This window comes from Erpetoichthys calabaricus, chromosome 5 (assembly GCF_900747795.2).
Source record: "Erpetoichthys calabaricus chromosome 5, fErpCal1.3, whole genome shotgun sequence".
NCBI lineage: Eukaryota > Metazoa > Chordata > Cladistia > Polypteriformes > Polypteridae > Erpetoichthys > Erpetoichthys calabaricus.
The window spans coordinates 62,386,268-62,410,841 of record NC_041398.2 but is presented as its reverse complement, the minus strand read 5'-3'; the positions used below and the strand labels follow the sequence as shown (position 1 = coordinate 62,410,841).

Below are 24,574 nucleotides of genomic sequence, written 5' to 3'. Positions count from 1 at the left end.
ATTCCCAGTATGATGTGCAGAGACTAATTGTAATTGTTTTTAAATTAATGACCTCATAGAAAACCCAGAAAATCTATTGAAAAAAATGGCTTGCACAGATCAAAAATAAATAAATGAAAACTGATAAAAATTTGAAGGAAAAACACTGTGCACTAACTCAGGTGTTTACTGAAATGCCAAGTTGCCATTCATCATTATTGTAATCTTTCTAAAGCTTCTACTTTTTGTTTTTTTTACATTATACAACTATTATGGTCTTCTTAACTCCTTGTAGATAGTGAATTACAGATATATCTTATGGTTAGTGAAATACAAATTTGTGAATTAAATGGGAGTGGGTCTGAGTGTAAATGTGTCATCAGAACGTTAAAATGTCCTGTAATGAACCAACACCGAGCTCTGGGCTAATCCTGCCAAGAAAGGCCACAGCCCATGCAACAATGAACTGGAGTCTCATAGTTAATAAACAGTGAAATACTACATTGATTTATGAATGTTGTGGCTAAAATGCATTTTTTATAAGTGTGTGTAGAAGTATTGCCTTAGAATGGTTGAAATGGGTTTGTAAAAACATATTACAGGTGTCTCGTGGGTGTAAATGAAAGATTTACTTTGAAGACGGGGGAAAACTAACAAATTACAGAAGAAGAATGTTTAATCTTTAAAATAAATTTATGCTACACAATTACTTAATTATCCAGTATTCTCTTTTAAATGTACAATATCAAATTCTGGGAAGACTGACAGGTGCTCTTTTCATTTTGGTGAGACTGAGACTCACATCTACTTTACATTGAAATAAGAAAAACTGTAGTGTAGAGGAGCTGGTAAATAGGAAAAGCATCTGCTTGTCACTTTGCAGAAACTAGAGCAAAACGAGTTCATAGAGTGTGGCATTTTAAAATGCTTTTAATAATTCTGGTAAATTTTCGTAGTATAAAACTTATAAAATGGAAATAAGATAGCAGGCACAGCTTATGGGCACATCATGACAGTTCTATGGTATCTTCTGAAAAACACTAGTCAGCAATAACTTCTTTGTCAAAAATCTGGAACCAAACATAATGTCAGTAAAATAAGTGCTTATATGGCTGTAAAATGATGTTGACGGAATATAAGCCAAGGTCATATTTGTTTTATTTTAATAAGAGTATAATAGCAATTACATTTTAGAATTGATTATTATAAGTGAATTGCTATTTTAATCATTGTAACAGATAGCCCGGCCACAGACAGACACGACACTGGTGTCCAAAACACACGGGTTTATTTACAATAATATTTACAATTTCGTTCCACCCACGCTCACACTATTCCTCAGTCCTTTCTCTCTTCTGGCCGCCTCCACTCCTCTCTCGCAAGCTCCATCTTCCTCCTCCCGACTCCAGCTCCTCAAAGGGAGTGAGGCGGCCCCTTTTATCATGCCCCGGATGTGCTCCAGGTGCTCAGTGATGGTCTTCTAGCAGCACTTCCTGGTGTGGCGGAAGTGCTGCCCTTGCACCTGGAAGCACACCGGGCGTACACAGTTCCTGGAGCAGCAGCACTTCCTGGTGTGGCGGAAGTGCTGTCCTCCAGAGCTCAGGAACCATCCAGGCAGCCCCTTGGTTGGGACACGAACCCCCACAGGGTTGAGCTTCCCAGCTCCGTATCCGTGGCCCTTGATGGAAATCAAGGGGGGGCTGCCCTCTTGCACCCAGGGGAGATATTTCCCCTTTCCCAGTCCTTCCCTGATCCAGGTGTCCCGGTGGGGCAAAGTCTCTGGTCGTCTGCCACATCATCAATGTATTGATAACTTTATTATTTTCTTTTTTATTAATTTTAATTCTTACTGTACGGCAAGCACCCAAGTGCTAAAAGTTGCTTGATTGTCCCCATAGAACTACGCAGCCAAATGAACTCAAGGTAAATTTCCTTTAAGTTTTATTTATTTCAGCCTTTGATATCTTGCACTTTGTCCCCTGCTCCAAATAGCTACATGATCTGCTGAATTCAGACCATGGCACAAGTGTGGCAGTTACTTTTTTTTCAGAACTGTTGCTACACTGTTCCAGGCACATTTGCTTTTGGAGATGTGAGTACTGATAGTACTGGCACTTTGGAATAGGCTCACTCAGTTAAGGGCTGCTAAATGTGAAAGCTATTTTTAGTTAAGACCTATTATTCAAACTCAAAATGTACTGCACGATGTAACTAGATGTTTTTAAATGAGTGATTTGTTTATTTCTTCACAGTAAATGAAGAACCTTGATTGCAAGTTCCCCAGGTGTTTAAATGCTATCATCTGAATGATCAAATTTCTTCTTAGAGTTCAAAAGCACACATACTGTTGTTTTCAGATAACTCTACAAGTGCTTTGCTGTGTGTATGTGATGGTGCTCTCTGATGGATTAACACCCAGTTTATAACAGGATTGTATCTTGAGTGTTTTGTAGTTAGCACAGGCTCAGAGGAAGAGACAGAATACAGTAGGTAAGTTGATTTTTTTCTCTTTTTTCACAGAAATTTAGCAAAAGAAACTCTTACTCAGAAGCAGGGAAATACCTTTAAAAGATAATGGTAATCATCTTATTGAATTAACAGTAAATGTAAGAACAATATAATGCAACAAAATATTTTTTGTATAATGAGCAAATATCTGTTCAAAACTGTAGAGTCAAATAAACTCCAGTTAAACATACAATGCTGTATCAATATTATTACACAAAGAAGAGGAGACACCTTCTGACAGGTGTATATGAGGACAGTTGTATTTGCCTTGCATATTAAGGATCATCTGCGCAGGGGAGATTGTGTTATTGCTACTGTATATTTATATTTGCATTGATTTTCTTTATCTCCACCAATTTCTTCCAGTACAAGCAAGCAGGGGAACAGGTAAGCAGGGGAACGAATAATAAGCAAAATGCAAGAAGCAGCTCAATTTGGGGAAGCAGTTATTAGGCACCCACTCACTCATCACAGTCCAATTTAGAGTTGCCAATGAACCAAATGTTACAAAATGTTTTTAGGAAAAGGAGGGAAACCTTAGAATTTGCACTGATAACTAAACAAACTCACCACACAGAAATTTGGAGCGGATGCAAATAACATCAATTTGGCCACAACCAAGGACGAGTGTAATTTTTGTTTAAATAACATACAGTTCTACAGGATCAGGAAATCTAAATTGATTATACGAGTTTATGATTAATTAATTTACAACTATGTGTAGATCTGGGTTAGATTTTTCAGCACCTGCATAAAATACTAGACTGGACAGCATACACAACACCAAAACAACTTAAAGTGCAGCCTAAACAGGAAAACAAATCACATAACAATAATAATTAAGCACCACGTATTTAGCTGTGTTTGTGGGTGACACATATCTATCAAGTGTGAAATTAATTCACTATCAATTCAAACTATGATGTATTTTAGGGTTTAGCGCTAAGGCTGTACTTATTATATAGTTGTGATGCAGTTTACTTGTAGTGCCGTTTTAATTAAAATGTCAACATTCACAGCTAGCATTACTTTTAGAACAGATGTCTGCATGGGACTGATTTTTAAACCCAGGCCCACCCACTCCTACAGTACTCCATCCCACACCTGCCCACCCCCACATACACTTGACCTCATTTGTCCCATTCCCATCCACACTGTAACAGTTTTGTCCCACTCCTGCCTGCCAATTGCTTCCATTCGGGTGAAAAAAAAGTTATGTATGGTTGATAAGCCTGTTTAAAATGATTGTGTACAAGAAGGTGGCTGAAGCTTTCCCCTCTTTGACCCAGTTATCCTTTTTACTTTTTTGCAACATGTCTGCTTCATCAGTATTCATTACAGACCTTCCGATGGGACTTAAATAATAATTTCTGAGTGTAAGTCTGCATGTCTTTTTGCAGAAACGAACATAAAAGAGCAGTGTTAGCAACATGTCCTGTTAAAGCTTTGTAAGTAAGTAACCGCTTACTATTCCATATGAAAATAAAGTATGAGCCATGTTAAATATTAATTCCAGAAAATGAGGAACAGACACAGAAGGTAGACGCTGTCTACGTACAAGCTGCACACAGGTTTTGCTTAAAACATATCTTTTCTCGACGGCATATTACTGTTAACAAACACTCCATGGCTCACAGTACTTTATGCTTATCAACACAAGCATAATTTCACCAAGCAAAGCACTGTCAATATACAAGGTATCTCCTTGCCTACTCGGTAGCTCTGTGAGGAAAGAGGGCGGTACTAACAATGAATTTCACTGCGCACACACATTGATTTAGTGCGGTTGCATTAAGGCATGATTATTATGAATTATTATAAAGCGTTCCTCTTAAATAAAAGACATTTTTGGGTTCCATTGTATGTTTTCTGTTTATTGATTATATTCTGTCATAAAAATTGATTACAAAAAATAAAAGAAGCTTTGGGCTGAGAAATGCTCCTACTTTGTAGAACATATGGTTAGAAGTTGGTGATGAACAGTCTGTTGACATGTTCTTTCAGACAGCATAAATATCTGATTCAAAATCAGTCGTCACATCTTTGAATGGTTTCAGAAAAGTGACCACAGTTGTATTTTTTTTTAATAAAGACAATTGACAGGATCTAAACAGAAGCAAACATACATTGTGTTCCTATGTGAGTATCTTTTTGTTGATGCAGCCAGTCATGAAATTGCTGCAGTTTTTGGGATTTTCCTACTAGGTGCCACAATACAGTCATTGGATGGGGCAGTATTTCTTTAAACTTCAAACTTTCCAATTCTGACTGCCATGTCACACACTGACCCCAGACACTGTGTCGAAAAGCATTATATCCCTGCAAATAAAATCTGCACATTTATCCAGTGCTTTACTTTTAGCAGTTGTTACTTTTGACAAGTTTGGCAAGAATGTTAGTTTATTTTGATTCTTCACTACTGCACACGTGTTGTGCTTTAAACCTGAGTTGCCTGACTTGTGTCCAGTGTAAGTTAGCACAATTATTTCAGCAAGCAAACAGTAGTTAGTTTCCGTCAGACTTCCCTTTACTGAGTTTTGCAGTCTTGCACTTTTCTTTTAAATGTTGTTTCCGAGCTCTGCAATCTTGAGAAGGCTGCGTGCAAGACAATATATGCAAATGTCCTATCTGCTTAGGCAAATGAATATATGTTTTAAATTTCCCAGACCCTAGCTCCCGCTCACACAGGTGTCAACTTCTCGCCCGCAATTCTGAAAATCAGCCCCACGTCACAAGCAATTGAGTCCCATTGGAGTGCAGACTTTAGATTCTGCTTCTAAACTACTTTAATCTGCATTGTAGATTTAGCAGCATTCTGGAAATAAGGCAATTCCTAAAAAATGTTAATGCCACCACGGATGTAAGGCAAATGAGGTATCTTTCCATACTACATTAAAATATTAAGCCAAATCACAGGACTGTTGCTCCATGTTTCACTTAATCTGCCATTTTCATGGCTTTTTTCTGTTTTTCCGAGGTTGCCAAAACCAAATTAACTTACACAATTTCCAGGATGATCTTTGTTTCTAGTTCTCTGGCTCCTTTTTCAACCACTCTCTTGACAACTTGCTTTGAAGCATGTTTTTACCTTCAAATATTAAAACAATGACTTCTGAGAAAGTACTCAAGAGTTTATTTAGGTTTGCTATGAAACTAATCCTGAAAACTTGAATCTTGATCCTGCAGTAATGGCTAATCATCACTCCTGTTCTAACCTTCCTTTTATACAAAAACTGCTGCTCTGTAGTTGCAAACTTACAGTATCTAGACTTTAATAAGTTAAATGAAGTCTTCCAGATTGGCTTTCAAGCATTCAAAAGTAATGAGAGTGTATTATTTACAATTGCCGATTACCTAATTATGTCAGCACTCTCTGGGGGTCAGATTTATAAACTTGCATACGCACATAAACAGGCCTGCAATGTGAATATGCAAATTTACAAGCAAAAGCTGTCATTTATTAAAGTAAACTTTATGACAGAAAATGCATACATTTATGGAAACTCTAACCCATTTCATATACAATGTTTTAAAGAAAATGGGAAAATGACACCTTTGATAAAGGAAGGAAACACAGCCGAGCCAGCTAAATGATATCTCACATGTAAAATAATTCATATCACTGAGCCATTATTACAATGTGTGTTGATGAGACAAGCATAATAAACCTATAAAATGATGAAAATCACATACACTCTATGGTAGCTGCCATTTAGAAGGACCAATGCTGAACATTTGTAGTGAAGAACTTAGGTTTTCCTTGGTTTATATAGGTTTCCTGTTGTCACTTTTCAGGATTATTAACCACTGTAACCACTTGTTATCAATAATTGAATTAAGTAAAAACATAGGTATGATTCACTTGTTGCATATAGAAAGCTGTAAATACCATGCTCTACGTAGTAGTGCAGTCATAGCCTAATGGTTTGACTCAACATGGCTTGTTTGGTGCTGCTGAAGCTAGCAGAAAGACCGATTCATATCCAGGTTTTAACAATGGTTGACTTTTGTCAACAGGCACATACCAGAGGATATTGACCAAAAGGTCAGGAAAATCTCAGCCATGCTTCAGCTTCATCACGCCTGCTCTGCCGAAAGCCATAAACTGACTGACAAGATGCTATATTCAGTTTCCATATGGTATGGGTATACACGCTAACATAAAAAGGCAAATTGCAAAAGTGCCTAGTTTTCCTAACATAATGAAGCTGCAACCGTTAGCAGTGACAGTAAATAAAATGTCACCTGTGACAGCAAGGTGAGACTGCCAAATGCTATGGCTTGGTGGCCTGGGTCAATGCATGATTATTATTTTTTTTTCCCCCATTTTTTTTTTTTTCTGAGGCAAGGTAGCATTGGAAGATAATTCCTGATGGTGCTGTATGTGATAGCTAGCTGGTAAGGTAACTAGCTGAACTCTCATTTTACAAATGGTTTACAATATTCATTGTAACAGCAATTATGTCATTATAAGTGCCAGGTGACTACATGATAAGACTCTGACTCCATTCTCCTTTTCGCCGTCCCCCAGGGCAAAGCGGAGTGGCACTATACTGTAATACCACGCATTGTCATACTACAAAAAGAAAACATGAGAATATTGATTTTCCACTGCCATCACAAGAAACTGCATTGGATAAAGCAATGTCATTTTCTAACTGGCTTAATCAAGACCAGGGCTGCTGGGGGGTGCTGTAGTCTATCCCAGCTAGCACAGGGTGCAAGACAGGAACAGACCCTGGACAGGGTATCAGTCCATCGCAGGGTGAACACACACATTCATGCATCAAACACACAGTAGGGCCAGACAAAATTGCATTGCTAAATCACCCAACCTGCATGGTCTTTGGACAGTGGGAGTAAAACAGAGTATCTGAAGCGAGGACCCAGGATGCGAACCCTGGCCTCCTAACTGCAAGGTGGATAAGTAATACATAAAATATACAGATCAAATTCCATTTGAATGTTCTAACAGGCTGAAAAAATAGTTTGTTATAACAAGGATTCCGTTATAATGAAACTGGATAATATCACGGACTTTCAATATGTACAGTTGCCAAAGCGGACTGTGGAACTAGATGGCAATGTCTACTCTTGCTAGTTTACCCACTGCAGTTTGCCTGTCGGATGAAATTACTGTATGAATTTGCTCCACAAGTCTTATCTCACTTGGACAAAGCTGGCAGCACTGTGAGGATTGTTTTTTGGATTTATCCAGTGCTTTCAGTATCATCCAACCATCCCTGTAAAACTCAGAAATATACAGGTGGATGAGCCTATAATGTCCTGGATAATGGACTATCTGTCAGGCAGACTGCAGTTTGCGAGACTCAAAACTGTGTTTCGGATACAGGTGTGAGCAATAATGGAGTACCACAAGGAACAGTGTCTGCTTTTCTCTTCCCTCTGTTCACCTCAGACAATAAAAGTAACACCAGGTCATGCCACTTGTAGAAATTCTCAGATGATCCAGCACTTATGGTGTGTATTGGAAAGGGGGATAAGTTTGTCTCTCTGTGCAAAAAGAACTGTTTGTACCTTAACATCAGCCAAACCAAGGAATTGTTTATTGACTTTCACCACACCAAACAGCCTCTATGTCCGGTCACTATTCATAGAATAGTTAATACTTGTGGGTCCACATCAATGTTAGATTGGACAGCAGGCTCTTTTCCCTTAAGGGACTGCACTCCTTTAATGTGGAAAGTGACATCCTTCATATTTTCTACAGCTCTGTGATGATGCAGTTTCCACCACTGTGGTGAGCTTGGCTGATAAAATCACTTCACGAGAGGCTCACCAAATTAATAAGCTAATTAAAAGGACAGACTATGGACACCCTGGAGGTAGTAGCAAAGGAGAGAATTAAAATAAAACTGAGTGCCATTATGAACAATGCTACACATCCTCTCTTTAACATACCAACCCAAGTACTTTCATCCAACAAATTATTCAGCAAAAGTGTGTGAAGAAACACTGTGGGGGCTTCTTTATACCACCAGCAATATGCCTGTATAATGCCTCACTGTGACTGCCAAGTCAGACGTTTTCTTTTGTCTTTTTAAATGTTTCTTCCTTCTTTGTCATGCTGGTGTGTTTTCAGATAATTGTGCATGTCTGTATATATATTATTAAGTTCTATCTACATATATAATACAGTTCTATCTCTCTATGTATCTAACAGCAGTGAGAAGTCCCAAACTTACTTTTTTTTTTTTGTCTTTTTTTTTTAAAAAATTGTGCCCCTTAGTGTCCATAGCACACAGTGAATGTTATTAGACTTCGAGGTCTGGTATGAAGGTGAGGACCAGGTCCCACTAGGTATCCAGAGCATATAATACTTGAGTTACATAAATGGTGCTGTGGTATAGCGGGTCCACAGCTCATGTCAAAAGGCCGGTTTTAAATAAATAATCACCGTACTCGCAGCTTAGCGAGGGGGCATGGTGGTAGTGTGGCTTAAGCGGTTCCAGAGGAATTCGTGATGTGGGCGTTTCTCACCTAAGTGCACAAGTGAGAAACCGTCCGCATCCGTGATTGTTCCTGGGGCTGCTTATTTGCTACAGCTGCCACTTCCTCTTCAAAATAGAAGTGTGAGTCGGCTGGGGGGAAAAAAGATGAAAGAAAGAAACGGAGGTTGCAGGAGTATGGAGGAAGAAAGATGGCAGAAAACAGCAGCATCCGCAGCAGGAGGAGAAAGCTGGTGCAGAAGTGCAAGCGAGTGCAGCTAAGCAGGGAGCTTGGGTGTTTGGCCAACACCCGAGGAGCAGAAGTAGTGGTCGCTCCTGCCGAGTTTATTTTGAAGAGCGGGATTGACCAGAAGGCGGATGACTTTCCGCATAAGGCCGCGGGAGTTGGGACTTGGGATGTGCATTCCCCAGCGTGGGCACCCTGGTCGCTGTGGAACCCAAGTCGCTGTTTGGAAGAGCCTAACGGAGCCAGGACTCTGTGAGGTGATCCGATCAGCCGAAGCAGGCAGAGCAGGTCAGCTGCAGCTGGGGTGACTCCCCTGTTGCGGGGCCTGTTTGGGAGAAGCAGGGGAGCCACCAGCAGTAGTAGAAGGATGTACCGGATTGTTAAAAGGATAGCTTCCAGCCGTTACTTTAACCTCGTTGTTTTAAAGATTTTTTCTAATGGATTTTAACCTCCACTCTTCACTTCTGTTTTTACTGGATTATTTATGTAATGACTTTGAAGGCACTGCACTAATTATTTGGACACATTGTTTTGTTTTAATGATTTATAATAAAAGCACTTGACACTTTTGTGCACCATCTCCTTGCTCCATTGTTGTGCCTCACTGCGAGCTCATCTGTGACATTACCAATGGTGTTGGGTTCAAGAGCTCCCGGACGGACGATGGGAGCATGCAGCGAACCCGCATCGTCACAGGTGCTCCTTGATGTCCATCACACACGCTGTTTAACTTTCATAAACAGCAGCCCTCGGGTGAAGTTGCTTAACAGATTAATTGTCTCTGGCTGACATCTGTTCTTTTGTGAGTCACACTACTCTACTATATTCATAATAAACCCAAAAGACACTTCTTCCGTTACTGGTATTAATTACATTCTTCAGTCTGCCCTCCCCAATATCCTCCTTCCATTTCCCTCCATAGCTTAACTTAATTTCCATTTCTTTCAAATTAAATAAAGTCCTTTTCTCCTGTTGTTGGACCAATTGTGTCTTACACCCTTCAGATGTGGAAAAGTGTTGAATAGTTGATGGGTCCTCTGCCAAGATGGCACATCCACACTCTTTTATCTCGTAATTCTGCCCTAAATATAATAGGCTGTCCATTTTCCTCCTCCCCTTGGTGTCAGTCTGATCTATCTGTACTAGGGTATATATTTAATGAGTCAGGGCTGAAAGCATTCCTTTTCCTTTCTCTTTGATTTAGGTATCCTATCCCATCCACCTCCTATTTTTTCTATTTGCAGCTGAGGTCTATGTTCAGGACATTTGAAATTGCCCTATCTTTCCCTCTTCCAATGCATCATCTGTACTCACTTGCTTCATGCCTTTCTCGTAAGTCCAAACCAGTATCTGGTCTCTATTCTATCCTCCACAAAGCGTCCTTCAAAACTCTACCAATAATGTCTACTTGGCTAAGACTGGTCTCTATTCTATCCTCCACAAAGCGTCCTTCAAAACTCTACCAATAATGTCTACTTGGCTAAGACTGTTCCCCATCTTTCTAAATATCAAAAATTGTTCCAAAAATCCTTATCACCAGCACACACAATTTAAATTTGTTCAAGGACTGTACCCTACTCTCCACAGACATTATCTGAAGGGACTAGAATTAGATCCCCTATGTCATCTTTGTCCTCTTGAAGTCCCTGACAGTTTTCTCCACATGTGCTGGGAAAGTTCCCCAGCTGTGGTTCTCTGGTGCTATGTGGCTGAATGCTACGATTCTTTCTTTCCCCATTCCTTTGTCCCCACAAGTTCCTCTCCTCCTACACCTTTCTTCAATTTCCTCACTTTCCCTTTCTCCCAGCGGAGGGATTAAATGGCTGCAACCACTGCACCTATATTACTTTTAGCCTCTCACAGGAAATCTCCTGCCTTTGTCTCTCCTGCCATCTGGAAGTCTTCATTTTATACTCTTATCATCCTTGAACTTTCTGCCTCCCAAATCAACAAATCTTCTGGCTCTGATATCCACAACTGGCTTCATGCTGCTCCGTTAGTAAAGAACAGGTAAGGAGTTGCTCCATTAGTCAGTTTCTCCTTTCAACTTTTCCTCATTTTTATTGCATCTCCCCCTACTTTGATTTGCACTCTTGAGTGGTATGTGCATGTGCCAGTTCACTCATAGATTTGTTTCTACCTCTCTTATTGTGTTTCTGTTTAAATAGTCATCTCAGTTGGGGTGGGATGGGCATTTTGTTTTTGTTCTTATATAGCCCAAACACCTGAATTGTTCCTGTCTGTTAAATGTAACTTTCCTGTCTTCTATATGCACACTTCATTACATTGGTAGATTAAATACAAGTTTTTTCCACAGAGCATGTAGCATACAATTAAATGTTTTGCCCCATTGGCTAGTTTGAATATTCTTATATAATTATCCCATCAGGACCTTATAAGCAAGACTGAGATTTTCTCCTGACCATCAGGAAGCAGCAGCTGGCTCCAAGTTTGGAAGAGTGAAACTCATCTGCTGATCCAAAATATAAACTAGCCCCTTCAAAGACTGTTTAGGGATTAATTGGGTGGTACAGTCATAACTAACTTGTCTATAATGATGGCTCTACATATTTGGAAAGGCAAAGCGAACCGTAAAATGGAGTTTAAATGCCACCCCTTACTGGTGCCTAGCCAGAGTGTTAGAATGATGTTCGCTCACTTGTATGATTTGATTAAAATGACCACATAAATCAAAAATTAAGAGTCTTTTTCTAATTACTACAGCTGTGGACGCTATACTATACTATGCATACCTCCATGTCAAAAACCAAAAAACACACAACGCTTTCTGATAAAAAAACTTGCCTAAGACCCCAACATTTTCCAATCAAAGGGCTGTAGAACTAATTTTACATATGCTTGAGCATTTTTGTATTTTAAGCAGGAACGCTGCTTTTGAAATCAGTCAACTACATCAGTGTGACGAGTGTCTAGTGGGTGAGCACATTGGTGGTCACCAAGTAACCATGAAAGATTGTAGAAGAAACATAACTGAATAAATACGGATACTCATGAAGATCTGCTTAGTTTAGGATCTAAATACATAAAAAGCGTTAAGCTTACACTGGACTCCACCCCCACCCATGCTAATTCCAAGGAGGATTAAGGCAATGTTTTCATGGCTAGAATTGTTGACTCTGTTACACAAACCCATTACATATCTAATGTCAGATAGTCAGAAGTGGAAATCCACAGAATCCCCACCTTGGTAATCTGGAACTGTTTTTATCCTCTCCTTCTTGTTTACATTTCATCTTGGTCACCAACTCTTACATAAAGACCACTCCATCAGCCTATTCAAAAAAGCAAAAATAAAAAGGAGGACTATTAATATAGATTAGTACTGTAAAGTAATCTCACAGTAACTTTTTAATATAATACAGGTAGAATCCTGTTGTAATGAAATTCATGGGATCATAAAAATAATCGTTATAATGGAAACTTTGTTATAACGAATATGAGGAAAATGCACATAATACTGTGGCTGAGGTCGTCGGAAGTTCGCCATCTCTGATGGCAGCAGGGCAAGACATCTTTATAGCTGTTCTATTGTGTCTTACCATGTAACATGCTTGTTGCACAATGTTTAGAACATTTAACACCCAACCTGGACTCACCTTTTTGTCTCTAGTGCAACAAACTCTGAAAATCTGAAAATAAAAAAAAAACAGTGCTTCTTAAACTGCAAAAAAAATTTTATTTGAAAATGAGACGTTAGATGTAAGTTTTTCTTTTTATAGAAAAATATAAATGCATTTTTTTTCGTTCAGGTCCCTCGCCCGATCTTTAACTTTGTCTTCTATTTTTTTTTTCAATCCTTCAAAATTGTTCACGGTGTTGAAGGTGCGATTCTGAATGCTTTTGCCACCTCATTTTCCTTTATTTCAGAATCAACTTTTCCCAGATCATTCATTTTTCTTTCGGCGTAAACTGACACCACTTTTCACTTTTTTTGTTCATTGCAAGGAAAATTTTGAGAAGCTCTATAACACTCAAACAGTACAATATCCGCACATGAGACTGGCCAAGACGGGAAATTTCGTAACAGAGTGTCACTTTCTTTTGGTCTATCATTAAAGAGACAGCCTGTTGCAGGTTTCCCGAGGCTCACCGAAAGTGTGAGCACGACATTAAGATATTTTTTGTATTGCATTATCACCTTCAGTTGCCATTTTTGGTTGAAAAAATGTTTGTTATACTGAAATTTAAATTTTGTTAAAATGAAATCCATTTAACAAGATTTTAATGAACTTTTGTCTGAGCCAAATAAAGTATTTGTTATTCTGAAAATTTTGTTTCTTTGGTATTCGCTATAACAGGATTTGACTTGTATGTGGTGACAGTTGTTATACTACTTGGTATAGGTACTGTTGTCTTTTTGAAGCAAACAATGGCTCAATGTGATGGAGATAGGAAAGGCTGCTGGTTCACTTTAGCAGAAAACTTTTCAAATAAATTAATGCAATGCTGGATCAGATAAAGCAACATTCAAGTCTTGTATTTAATGTTAATAAAAGCCTTTAAACGTGACCACTTGTCTAAAACAAGGTCTTCTCCAATCAAAGTTCTTCTGTCTTTCAGCTCTTGACAAGAGCAGTGCAACCACCCACATCTGGAGAGCAACTCTGATGAAAGCGTCTCAGAACTTTAAAAAGTATAATAGGACAACTGTAAACAACTTAGCAACTTATCACAGAAGTTCTCACCCCCCACCCCTCCCCCAGTACTTTCTTAAATTTAATTTTATATTTACTTTTTAATGTTATTTCTGATTTTAGATTATTTTGCAATCTTCCCAATTCTTGTTACAAGTGTAAATAAAGCATGGTATAAAATTCACAGCTCAAAATACAATAGTGTAATAAATGCTATATCACATTTAAACATTAAAAAAAATCATGGTTTTATATATGGTCCCTGCTGACAAAGCTATTTTTGCCTTTAAAAACTTTAACATTCTGTAATAAAAGATTGTATGCATCACTTACCACCTAGCAATTTTAGTAACTTTAAAAGGTCTGAATAATTTTGCAAAGCACTGTAAATATTTAATAAGCATAAAGAAGTATGCTGTACACAGTATGCATTTCCAAAATATATTTTGTTTTGATAAACATTATTCTAGTATGACAGCTCTTTTACACAAATTCAAACATTTATAAAAAAAACACAGTATAGTACCACTTCTATAAAATTCAGAATGACATGAAACCATGCCTGAGCTAAGCACCTGAAATGTTTTGCAAAATAAGTTAAAAAAGGTGTACAGTGTAACATTTAGGTGCATTTGGTGTTCTTTGTTAACTGATTTGAAAGTTAGAGCTAGATGTAGTTACCACATTTTTGTTTAATAAATGTTTTTGTAACAGTGAGTCATATTTAAAAATAACAGTGATAATAGAATGCAATTACATGTGTTAGCAGACGTTAAATAAACAACTTTTAATCACCCTTTACAATGTCACATAGTTTGTGCCAGTGCTTAGGTTATTTAGGCACCCTAGGCCAAGCTTATTAGTGCGGCAACCAACTATTGGGTAGCTAACACGTGCAATCCTCCCTCCCCTTATGATCTGCGCCCTAGGAAAATGTTTAATTCACCTTAATGGTGGCACCGGCCCTGCATGTAGTTACAAACGTAGCACAAATAAACAGGTGATGGCTCAATGGCTTTCCACAGTCAGCAGATTCCAAATTGTTGGTTACTTCAAATCATGAAGGGAACAGGTCTAGAGCTTTGTCGATAAATTATAGTGTCAGAGAAATACTGAACAATTATAAATTGCAGATAATGGATTTTTTTAGTGTAGCGTAAATACTGAGTGCATATTTGCTTGCTCTGTGCTTGCTTGGGTTGTCAGATCAAATACAGCTCTTTGAAAATAATTAAAATTTATTAAAGAAGGTCTCATTCAAAGGTAAAAACTGATATTCGATTGTTAAAGAACATTGGGTTGTTGTATCCTCACTAATTCTGACATGATTTATTCCAGATTTGCTTTGCAAAGCTGCAACATATTGCAGATCTGCTTATGCACCTAAATTTCTGTGTTCAGCCTTTTCATAATTTGTTCTCACTAGTAATCTTAATTAGTAAAACATACAGCCAGACACATTCGCAGCAATTTTATTTTTCTAACCCACTACTTTGTGTATTTGGAGCATTTTTTTTCTTACTAACTGACCCATATTCATGCAGTAAGCCACAAAATGAGATTTAAACCCTTATGAGCTACAAGTGCTGGCACCACACTTCGCTTACCTATTAATATTTTTCTTTTCTCTCTCTTTTTTTAACTCTCAGTTCCTCTACAAAGCATGAAACTCTTATAAAAATGTTGTGTGAGTCCCATTTGTAGAACTCAGTTGGTTTCCTGTGTTACAAACATATTGTGATGCATCTTGCTGCTACAAGGGCTGCTGTGAGGAATGGAAGGCAGGGCTGGGGTGGAGCCATGACGGAAGCAATTTTTGTGAGGGCACAGAGCACTTCTGTAGGAGGAGCTGAGTGATGGGGGTGAGGGATATTACTCTCATGCCCAACAGACTAAGTGTTTTAACACTTGAACATCCAGTTGTCTATACTAAACTGAAAACAAAATGGTGGTGCAGATGCTTCCCTTTCATAGGGTGCAGCTGCTTGGGATTTTGATGGCTTTTGTATTTAAATAACAGCTACCCTGAGTACTGCTAGGACTTTTTTGTGGCTTCTGGTGTTTATTCTTGCAGTTGTTCAGTTGTTACTATAATATTCTCCTGTCTGATTGGTCAGTTTGGCTTTGGTGACAAGACGAAAGATGAAATGCAAGTGTGAGACAAACGAGGAGATGAAGCATCATGGGAGGCATGCGGACAGTCACCTTCAAAGAAGCCAGTTATGAAAGTGGAAAGAATACAAGAAAGTCACCCCGAGTACAAAAATCATGTTCAAATATATGTGAATATTTACTTATTTTTAGTTTAATATTTAAACAAGCATTCATTTTTCCGTCCTGTGGGACATCCTGAGGGTGTGCGAATCCCCTTCAGGTTGCTGGGTATCATGGCCGGCCTGTACACTGGTACTGTGAGTGCTGTGCAGAGTGGAGGCAGGACCTCTGCGTTTTTCCCAGTTGATTCTGGGGTTCGTCAGGGGAGTGTTCTTGCTCCTACTCTGTTCAATGTTTGTATGGACTGGGTGTTGGGCAAGGTTGTAGGGTCCAGTGGCTGTGGGGCATCTGTTGGTGAAGAAAGATTCACGGATATTGACTTTGCTGACGATGCTGTGATCTTCGCGGAGTCAATGGAGGCTCTGATTGGGGCACTCAAGAGACTAAGCGAGGAGTCTGAGTGTCTGGGATTGCGAGTGTCCTGGATAAAAACCAAGATCCAGGCCTTTAATAACCTCTTGGGCACAGCCATCAGCAGAGTGTCTGTTTGAGGAGAGAGTATTGACCTTGTTGAGAGGTTTACTTACCTTGGCAGTGACATTCATGTCTCTGGTGACTCTTCCTGTGAAGTCAGTAGACAGATTGCGAGAGCATGGGGGGTCATGAGGTCGCTGGAAAGGAGTGTGTGGCACTCCCGATATCTATGCAAAAGGATGAAGGTCCAAGTCTTTATAGAGTCTTGGTGCTTCCTGTCTTGCTATATGGTTGCGAGACATGGACGCTATCCAGTGACCTGAGATGAAGACTGGACTCCTTTGATACTGTGTCTCTCTGGAAAATCCTTGGGTACCGTTGGTTCGACTTTGTGTCGAATGAGTGGTTGCTCATGGAGTCCCGAATGAGGCACATTACCTGCATTGTGAGGGAGCGTCAGTTACGACACTACTGCCACGTGGCGCATTTTCTCCAAGGGTGATCCGGCTCGTAAGATGCTCATTGTTGGGGACCCAAGTAGCTGGACCAGGCCAAGGGGTCGCCCACGTAACACCTGGTTGCGGCAGATAGAGAGTCATTTCCGGAGGGTGGGACTGGGCCGCGTGTGACACCTGGGGTGTTGCAAACCGGGATCCTGAGTTGTTTCGTTGTGTAGTGGGTGCAGCAATGCACTGTACCAGTGCACGCTCCCCAACTTGACTTGATGACTGACAGTCAAGTAGAACACAAAAGTACACATAATGTAAGTTCATGACCTCTCTCGTGTTAAATTGGAAGCAGTAAATTAATCTGTAAATGAAGTTGTGCAGCATGTTTATCTGTTTTAAGATAGTCTTGATCACAGTTTCACCAATACATTTCAATGGGACACTGAAATTCCAAAAATGTGTACAGCACACTCAACTCAAGATATTTCAATGAAAATGAAACTTTCCTGACAAATTTCACTGAAGAAGATGTGTGCTAAATTTTAACAAAGAGTCCACTGGGATCTGAGTTGTTTCACTCAGAAAAACAGTTGGACCAACATACATAGAAACTGCAGTAGATGCCTTCTGCATTATATGCAATTACACATAACAAACACTTACAAAGCAAGATTTACTGTGTTGTCAGGTTTTACACTACAAATAAAAATCTGTACATGGATTGGTTACAATGTGCCAATTTGATGAATAGCTTAGGAAGTAAATTAAATATCAGTTCTTTATATACATTGAGTACATCAGCAATTAACACTTGTCTATTTTTTTAATCACAAAGTGTAGATTTACTCAACAACAGAAAATATCAAAAAATTCTGCAGCTTTACACGCATATGCCAAACTCCTGACCTTTAAACCAAGTACAATTTTTATGATCACATTATTATTAATAAAATGAAAAAGAATTTACATCAGCAATGGAAACAATAACAGCTGCATTCAAATACTATAATATTTCCAACTCAGGATGCATTTTTTCCATATATTTCCAAATTTAAAATTGTGGTGTCTCTTGTATTTCAGTTAGTTCACGGTCATACTTTATAGGACCTTCTGCTGCTAAGTGAATGTGGGAAGAAAGCTCATGCTAGTGAAGAGGAAGACAATTTGGTACAAGCTGGATTGTCAAGTAAAACTGATTTCATGAAAGGGAAAAATGGTCTTGAAACATGGTTTTTAAAAGTAAGGGCGAATCTTAAATTTTAGAGCATCTTAAATTTAAAGCAATATGTTATAAAAAAAACAGCTTCTAAAATACTATAATACCATGAAGAGCACAGTGCAATAGGAGAAAACCCAGAGTGTAAAGAAAATTGCAGCAAACTATGAACAATATGAGAAAGCCAATTTATTTTATTAATGTATTTATTTAATTAAAATACAGCACAGTTCACAAGATTACAAAGTTGGTGTTATTTTTCAGTATAATTCTTCTTCAAAATTTTATTTCATTGTTCTATTTTATTTCCACTATGGATGCAACTCAAAATGCTGCTGTATAACTACAACAAATATATCAAAACGGAACTAATCTTCATCTAGTCCTCAGGAATAAACATAACCATCAATGATAAACAATTCATAAACAATTTTACTTGTCATTGTTTATTCATCCCCATAAACAAACCAATATGCAAAAGACATTTGTGGAAATTAGTTATGTGCTGCTAATCAGGGTGGCAGGGTGGAGAAGTAGTTGGCACCACTAACAGACAGATCCACGGTCCTGGGTTCAAATTCTACTTCAAGTCATTGTCAATGTGAAATCTTTAAATTCTACCTAAGTCTGTGTTTGTTTTTCTACAGGAATACCAGTTTTCATCACACACCCTCAAAGACATGCTGGATTAATCATGGACAATTAATTGGCCTGTATGAGTTTTTACACAAGCTGTTCCTTCAGTGAACTGTTACCCATCCAGGCCTTGGTCCACCCAAAACTGCTGGGATAGGCTTTGGCACCTTACAAGCCTGAACTGGATTAAGCCAGTTTCAGAATGTTGCTGATGATGCTAAACAAGTGTGCTTCATTAGTTGATGGTCAGTTAATGTTATGACATATGTATAAGGTTAGCCATTATAAGTTCCATCTGTAGCTTTACATTTAACTGGTCACATTGTTAAATAACATTTTCTGAAGTTTTATTTTGGTTAAAATTTTGCACTAACTAGGAATTTGCATTCTATTAAAATAAGAATTCAGTGGATTTATAATAGGATAACAACTGTTGATAAATGTTCAGTAAGTATTAATCCTAATTGGGGCAATTTGTTGTGCATGAATATGTACACCTATTGCTTTAAAGAGGTCACTTCTTCTAAATGAAGAGTTACAACCCATGTGTACTATAAGCAGAGCTGGACAACTACCATATAAAGGGCATGAGAAACCAGATTGTAACATCACATTTATTAAAAAAAAAAAAAAAAAAAAAAAAAAGATTGGTACACACTGTGTTCACATTCAATATGGTAAATTACTGCACAGAACTGAAACGTAAACAACATTTAGAAAATAACTGTGTTTTGATTATACTGTCAATGTCACATACAGAAAATTGTCTATCAAATTAAAAGTAATATTAGTTAGCTTAGGGTAGTTTGGGTTAGGTAGACTATATTATCCCAGTGGGATAATTGTTACTACAGCAAGAAGGTAACAAGCATGGAAGCTACAATTATCCAAAATAATATTTTTGGGATTTGACAGATTCTGGACTTTTAATGGTAGGTTAGAGTCTCTCACTACTAGTTGTGGGGGCCGTACATCATGGTAGATGGAGGTCATCTAGGACAAACTGTAGGGTTTCAAATTAGCCAAAAATTAAGGTTTCAATACTCAGGTTAAAAACAAGTATTAAACAATAAAATATTCAAAAATACTACATATTTGAACGTATCTTAAAGGAAAAGTTTGGTATTTTTCAAGTTGTTTTGTCTAACAAGGTGCAAAACAATTGTTACCGCAAAATCCTGCCGGACTACGCCAATTGTTTTGTCTTGGTAGAGTAATATATATATTGCTCTATTTTCCCCTATTGTATTATTAATATGCAGCCTTAGAATGCCTAATCTCACAGACTTACCACTGTTTATAAGGTATTATTGTATATAACTTATCCCCACCTTCCCTTCTATATCTATAACCTTAGGCAATTAGTTGTAGTAAAAGACAAGCAGAAGTTAAGTTACAGTTTAAACAATGTATTAGTATTATTGATAATATTCATAAATAATAACAAAATGCAAAGTACATTTGAATATTGGCAACCATACAACCTGATTAAATGATGATATGTAGTTCAGGTGGCACACAGTCTTCTGGTTACTTAAATGTCTCTAGTTAAGGCATCATTGATGCTCAGCTTTCAGCCACATGTCTGTTCAAAATGGCTGTTGAGCTGTGCTGTTCATTGTGTTCTCTTCATCATCACAGGTTAGCAAGAGAGATGCTTCTTCATCATATGTTGGTTGGTAAGAGAGAGAGTGTGAGGTTAAACACATACATTTATAGATGTTCTGTCCAACCCCTCGAGCCAATAGGACATCATGGTACTTAATGGCCTCTGAGACAAGCCAATTCCAAACAGCCATACTTCAGACCAATGGGGAAAATAGAACATCTTAACCTCTGCCCCCAAACCATATGTTAAAGTACACCTTAGCGCATTTGCGGGGGTAGAAATGACTTTAGCAAAGAAACACTTGCCAAACTGGTTTAAAACACACATCCCCCAAATCCTGTCGTAAAATTCAAAGAGGCTCAGCCGTAAAAGGGGGCAAACACGAATGCCTCTCACCAAAGTAACACTAAATTACATTGCTTTGCCTAAAAATCAAATAAAGACATACAAAAATATTCATCAAATAATATGTAAAATCTCACATCACAACACAAGTTGAAGTTATTTCTTCATAATTATGGTATATATTCATTTCCCACATAAAATTGTGTTGTTAAGCAAAACTTTTTATTGTCATTTACAATAGGGCTAATGGATACACTGGTCCACAAGTGAATGAAAAAGCCTTAAACTTATCAACTGCGCCCAATTTTCAAGCCAAAAATGTTACGAGTATTCTCTGTGTCTTAAGATTGCAAACATATTACAAACAACATAACTTTGTCATTTTAAGAAGAAAAAAAAAACACAAAGTAAAACACTGTTGGTGCATTCATCCATTTTAAAAGGAGACTGTGTGCTTTGCTTGGCCGATCACCTTCTTCCATGGCATCTTTCAGGGTCATGGGGTATGGATATCACCTGAAAAAGTGATCACCATGCATACATCATAATGCCCTGTTGTGACTTGCTGTCTGTGTTCTGTAGACAACTTGGCAATAAAACTTAAGAAGGCACACTTATAATAACTTGTATTCTCTCAGTATATGGAAGCTTTCCTCATTTTTTCAATGACACACACTCCCGCATCATTCCACTCACTTAGGCTCAATAACAACCCATATGTCACTCTTTCCCCCTGCTCCTTGTCAGCAATTATGCATCAGGAGCACAATCTCAGTCCATATTTTTTTTTAGCCAAACATGCAAACTGTACTAGTAGTCTGTCAAGCGAGGAATACCTAATATAGCCTCCAAACAAGGTGATAGTTTACAGGCTCAGCAAGTGCTTTAATCACTCATTCACTCATCAACAAAAACGCTATTTCTCATTTAGTAAAAAAACGCTGAAATTTGTCAGGATTATACATCTAGAACAGTGGGTGTCTGTCAAGAAATGGCATTTTGATATATCAATATTTAGAGGGTTAAAACCCCCACAAAAAAACTATATAGCCCAAAATCTGCAAAATGCTTTTAGAAATTTGATTAAAATTTGGTTACATTACAGAAAAAAGGAAAATTACCGACCTGTGTTATTTTACTTGTTGATATTTATTAATACAATGCTAGCATACATGTTCTGCACTGAGAGAAGGGTTTATGCAAGTGAAGGAGCAGACAAAAATTGATGGGCCATGCAAACTGCAGCACTGACCAATATCGCTGACATGGAACTGGAAGGAGAAAGTTGTGAGAAGCTAAAGAAAGAAGTAAAGCTCAATGGTCAGCAAGGATTCTATAAAGATCTAGTGAGGGTGCCTGGAACTGTAGTTGTGAGCATACAGTAGGTACAGCTAGAAGCAAAATTGGAGGGAGAAAGAAACAGAAGCAGAAGTGGTAGCCTTAGATCCACAAGTCGGGACAAACAGTGTCAGTTTAAACTTAACAGGTCCCCCATGAGCTACTTCATTGTAATATACATTCTCACCTACAGACTCTGAAAGGACACCCAGCCCTCAGCCTCCAAAATTGTATACATTTACATGTCTGCTTACTTTGAACAAGGATGCCCCAGTCTACCCCACTCTCAAAAGTTCTTTGAAATTTTTATTTTTTTATGCTAACATTTAATAATCCATCCATCCATCCATTTTCCAACCTGCTGAATCCGAACACAGGGTCACGGGGGTCTGCTGGAGCCAATCCCAGCCAACACAGGGCACAAGGCAGGAACCAATCCCGGGCAGGGTGCCAACCCACCACAGGACACACACAAACACACCCACACACCAAGCATACACTAGGACCAATTTAGAATTGCCAATCCACCTAACCAGCATGTCTTTGGACTGTGGGAAGAAACCGGAGCGCCCGGAGGAAACCCACAGAGACACGGGGAGAACAGGCAAACTCCACGCAGGGAGGACCCAGGAAGAGAACCCAGATCCCCAGGTCTCCCAACTGCGAGGCAGCAGTGCTACCAACTGCGCCACCATGCCACCCTAACATTTAATGATGATAATCATTATCTACTAAAATTATTCCTTCAATCTACACATTAAGATCAACACAATACTCCTTCTGATAACTCATTTCAGTTTAAAAGAATACACTTTCCCTATAACACTGTAATTTTTGCAATGAACATCAATAAAAGCCAAGTCACTAGAAAAAGAAGGAACTGATATAATGAAAAAAAAAATTCTGTGCAACACATACTTGGTAACACCTGGCAGCCTAGCTGTGGATATCAAATTGATATTTGCCACTCTCAGCCTCATAGACAAGGAAAATTTGAAAAAAATAAATAAATTTAGGTAAATTAAACAAAAAATCTAATTTTTTATAAGTGTTTACTGACAACTTCATCATTCAACATTAATATATTTGTGTATTACAATTTAGCCTATTAACCCTGAAGAGCAAAACAGCCAGACAACTTAAATAAATCATGAAACTGAAAAGGCAAAGAATGGGAATCTGTCATCTCTTTAATGAAAGTATACAACTAAATGCATTATTTTAAATAAGTACACAAAAATACTTACAGCCTTATTCTAAAATTATATATTTGTAAAAAAAATCATCATTCAACATTAATATATTCGTGTATTACAATTTAGCCTATTAATCCTGAAGAGCAAAACAGCCAGACAACTTAAATAAATCATGAAACTGAAAAGGCAAAGAATGGGAACCTATCATCTCTTTAATGAAAGTATACAACTAAATGCATTATTTTAGTACACAAAAATACTTACAGCCTTATTCTAAAATGATATATTTCTAGAACACAATGCAATGTTCTGAGTTAACTCTCTTGGTAGCTTTCTATTAAGAAACACATACTATAGATATAGAAACAAATGTAAACGATATGAATATCTGAAGAAACAGGAAGTTGTGATGCTGTATTAAACACCTCAGAGGCCTATTAAATGCAACTGCTTCAAGCAAAATTTGTTATCTATACTACAGCTCTGCTAAATAAATGACTCATTGTGAAAACAGGCACTCTGCTTCTCTGGCTTGATAATCATGTTGGGCTACTGGTCAGTTCCTGGGAATACAACTGAACAGAACATTCACTCTCACTTAGTTTCATCTTTTGGCTGTAACAACCTGATCACTAATATGCTGTAAACTATGACAAACTATGCATAGGGTCTGAAACTCGTATGTGATGGGGATGGGGAATCCTGCCCCAAACACACCCTCCAGTGCAACAACAAATTAGTTGGTATATTATTGGCTTACAGGGGATTTTAGAGTAGGGTTCATAATGACAGAGATCATCATTATTGACTACCTAAATAATCTTAACATACACATGTAAAAAGTGCATTCACTCCAAAAATATTTTCATACTGACATTACTAGAGTGTGGATATTGACTGACATACTTAATCTTCACTAACTGAAAAATACTGATTAAAATGAATAAAAATTCAACATTATTACAAAATTGTCACTATATACCACAGTAATTCAGGATACTTTCATTTACATATACTGTACTTCTTGTAAATCTTTTGTCAGCATCAGTAAATGAACACAAGCTTGTTAATGATACTTATGAAAACTAATATTTATTACATAACTCAAATTAATGCATGTTTCAAATGTCACAAACACCTTATGCTTTAATTATCCAAATCACTCCCTCCGTTTTAGTTTTGTCCCAGCTTAAAGGCTAATTTTGTGAAATCATTTTTTTTAATTTAAGCTTATTATTTCAGAATTCCTGTAAAAAAGA

At 37.9% G+C, this 24,574-nt stretch overlaps 1 protein-coding gene across 1 annotated transcript in view; it reads right to left on the bottom strand.

Annotated features, from left to right (window-relative positions):
• Positions 1-24,574, bottom strand: part of st3gal5 (ST3 beta-galactoside alpha-2,3-sialyltransferase 5) — an 87,369-nt gene that overhangs the window by 36,416 nt on the left and 26,379 nt on the right. Inside the window, exon 2 of the mRNA XM_028801581.2 lies at positions 12,388-12,476. The gene's annotated coding sequence lies outside the window, so the exon portion shown is untranslated. The remainder of the gene's footprint in view (positions 1-12,387; positions 12,477-24,574) is intronic.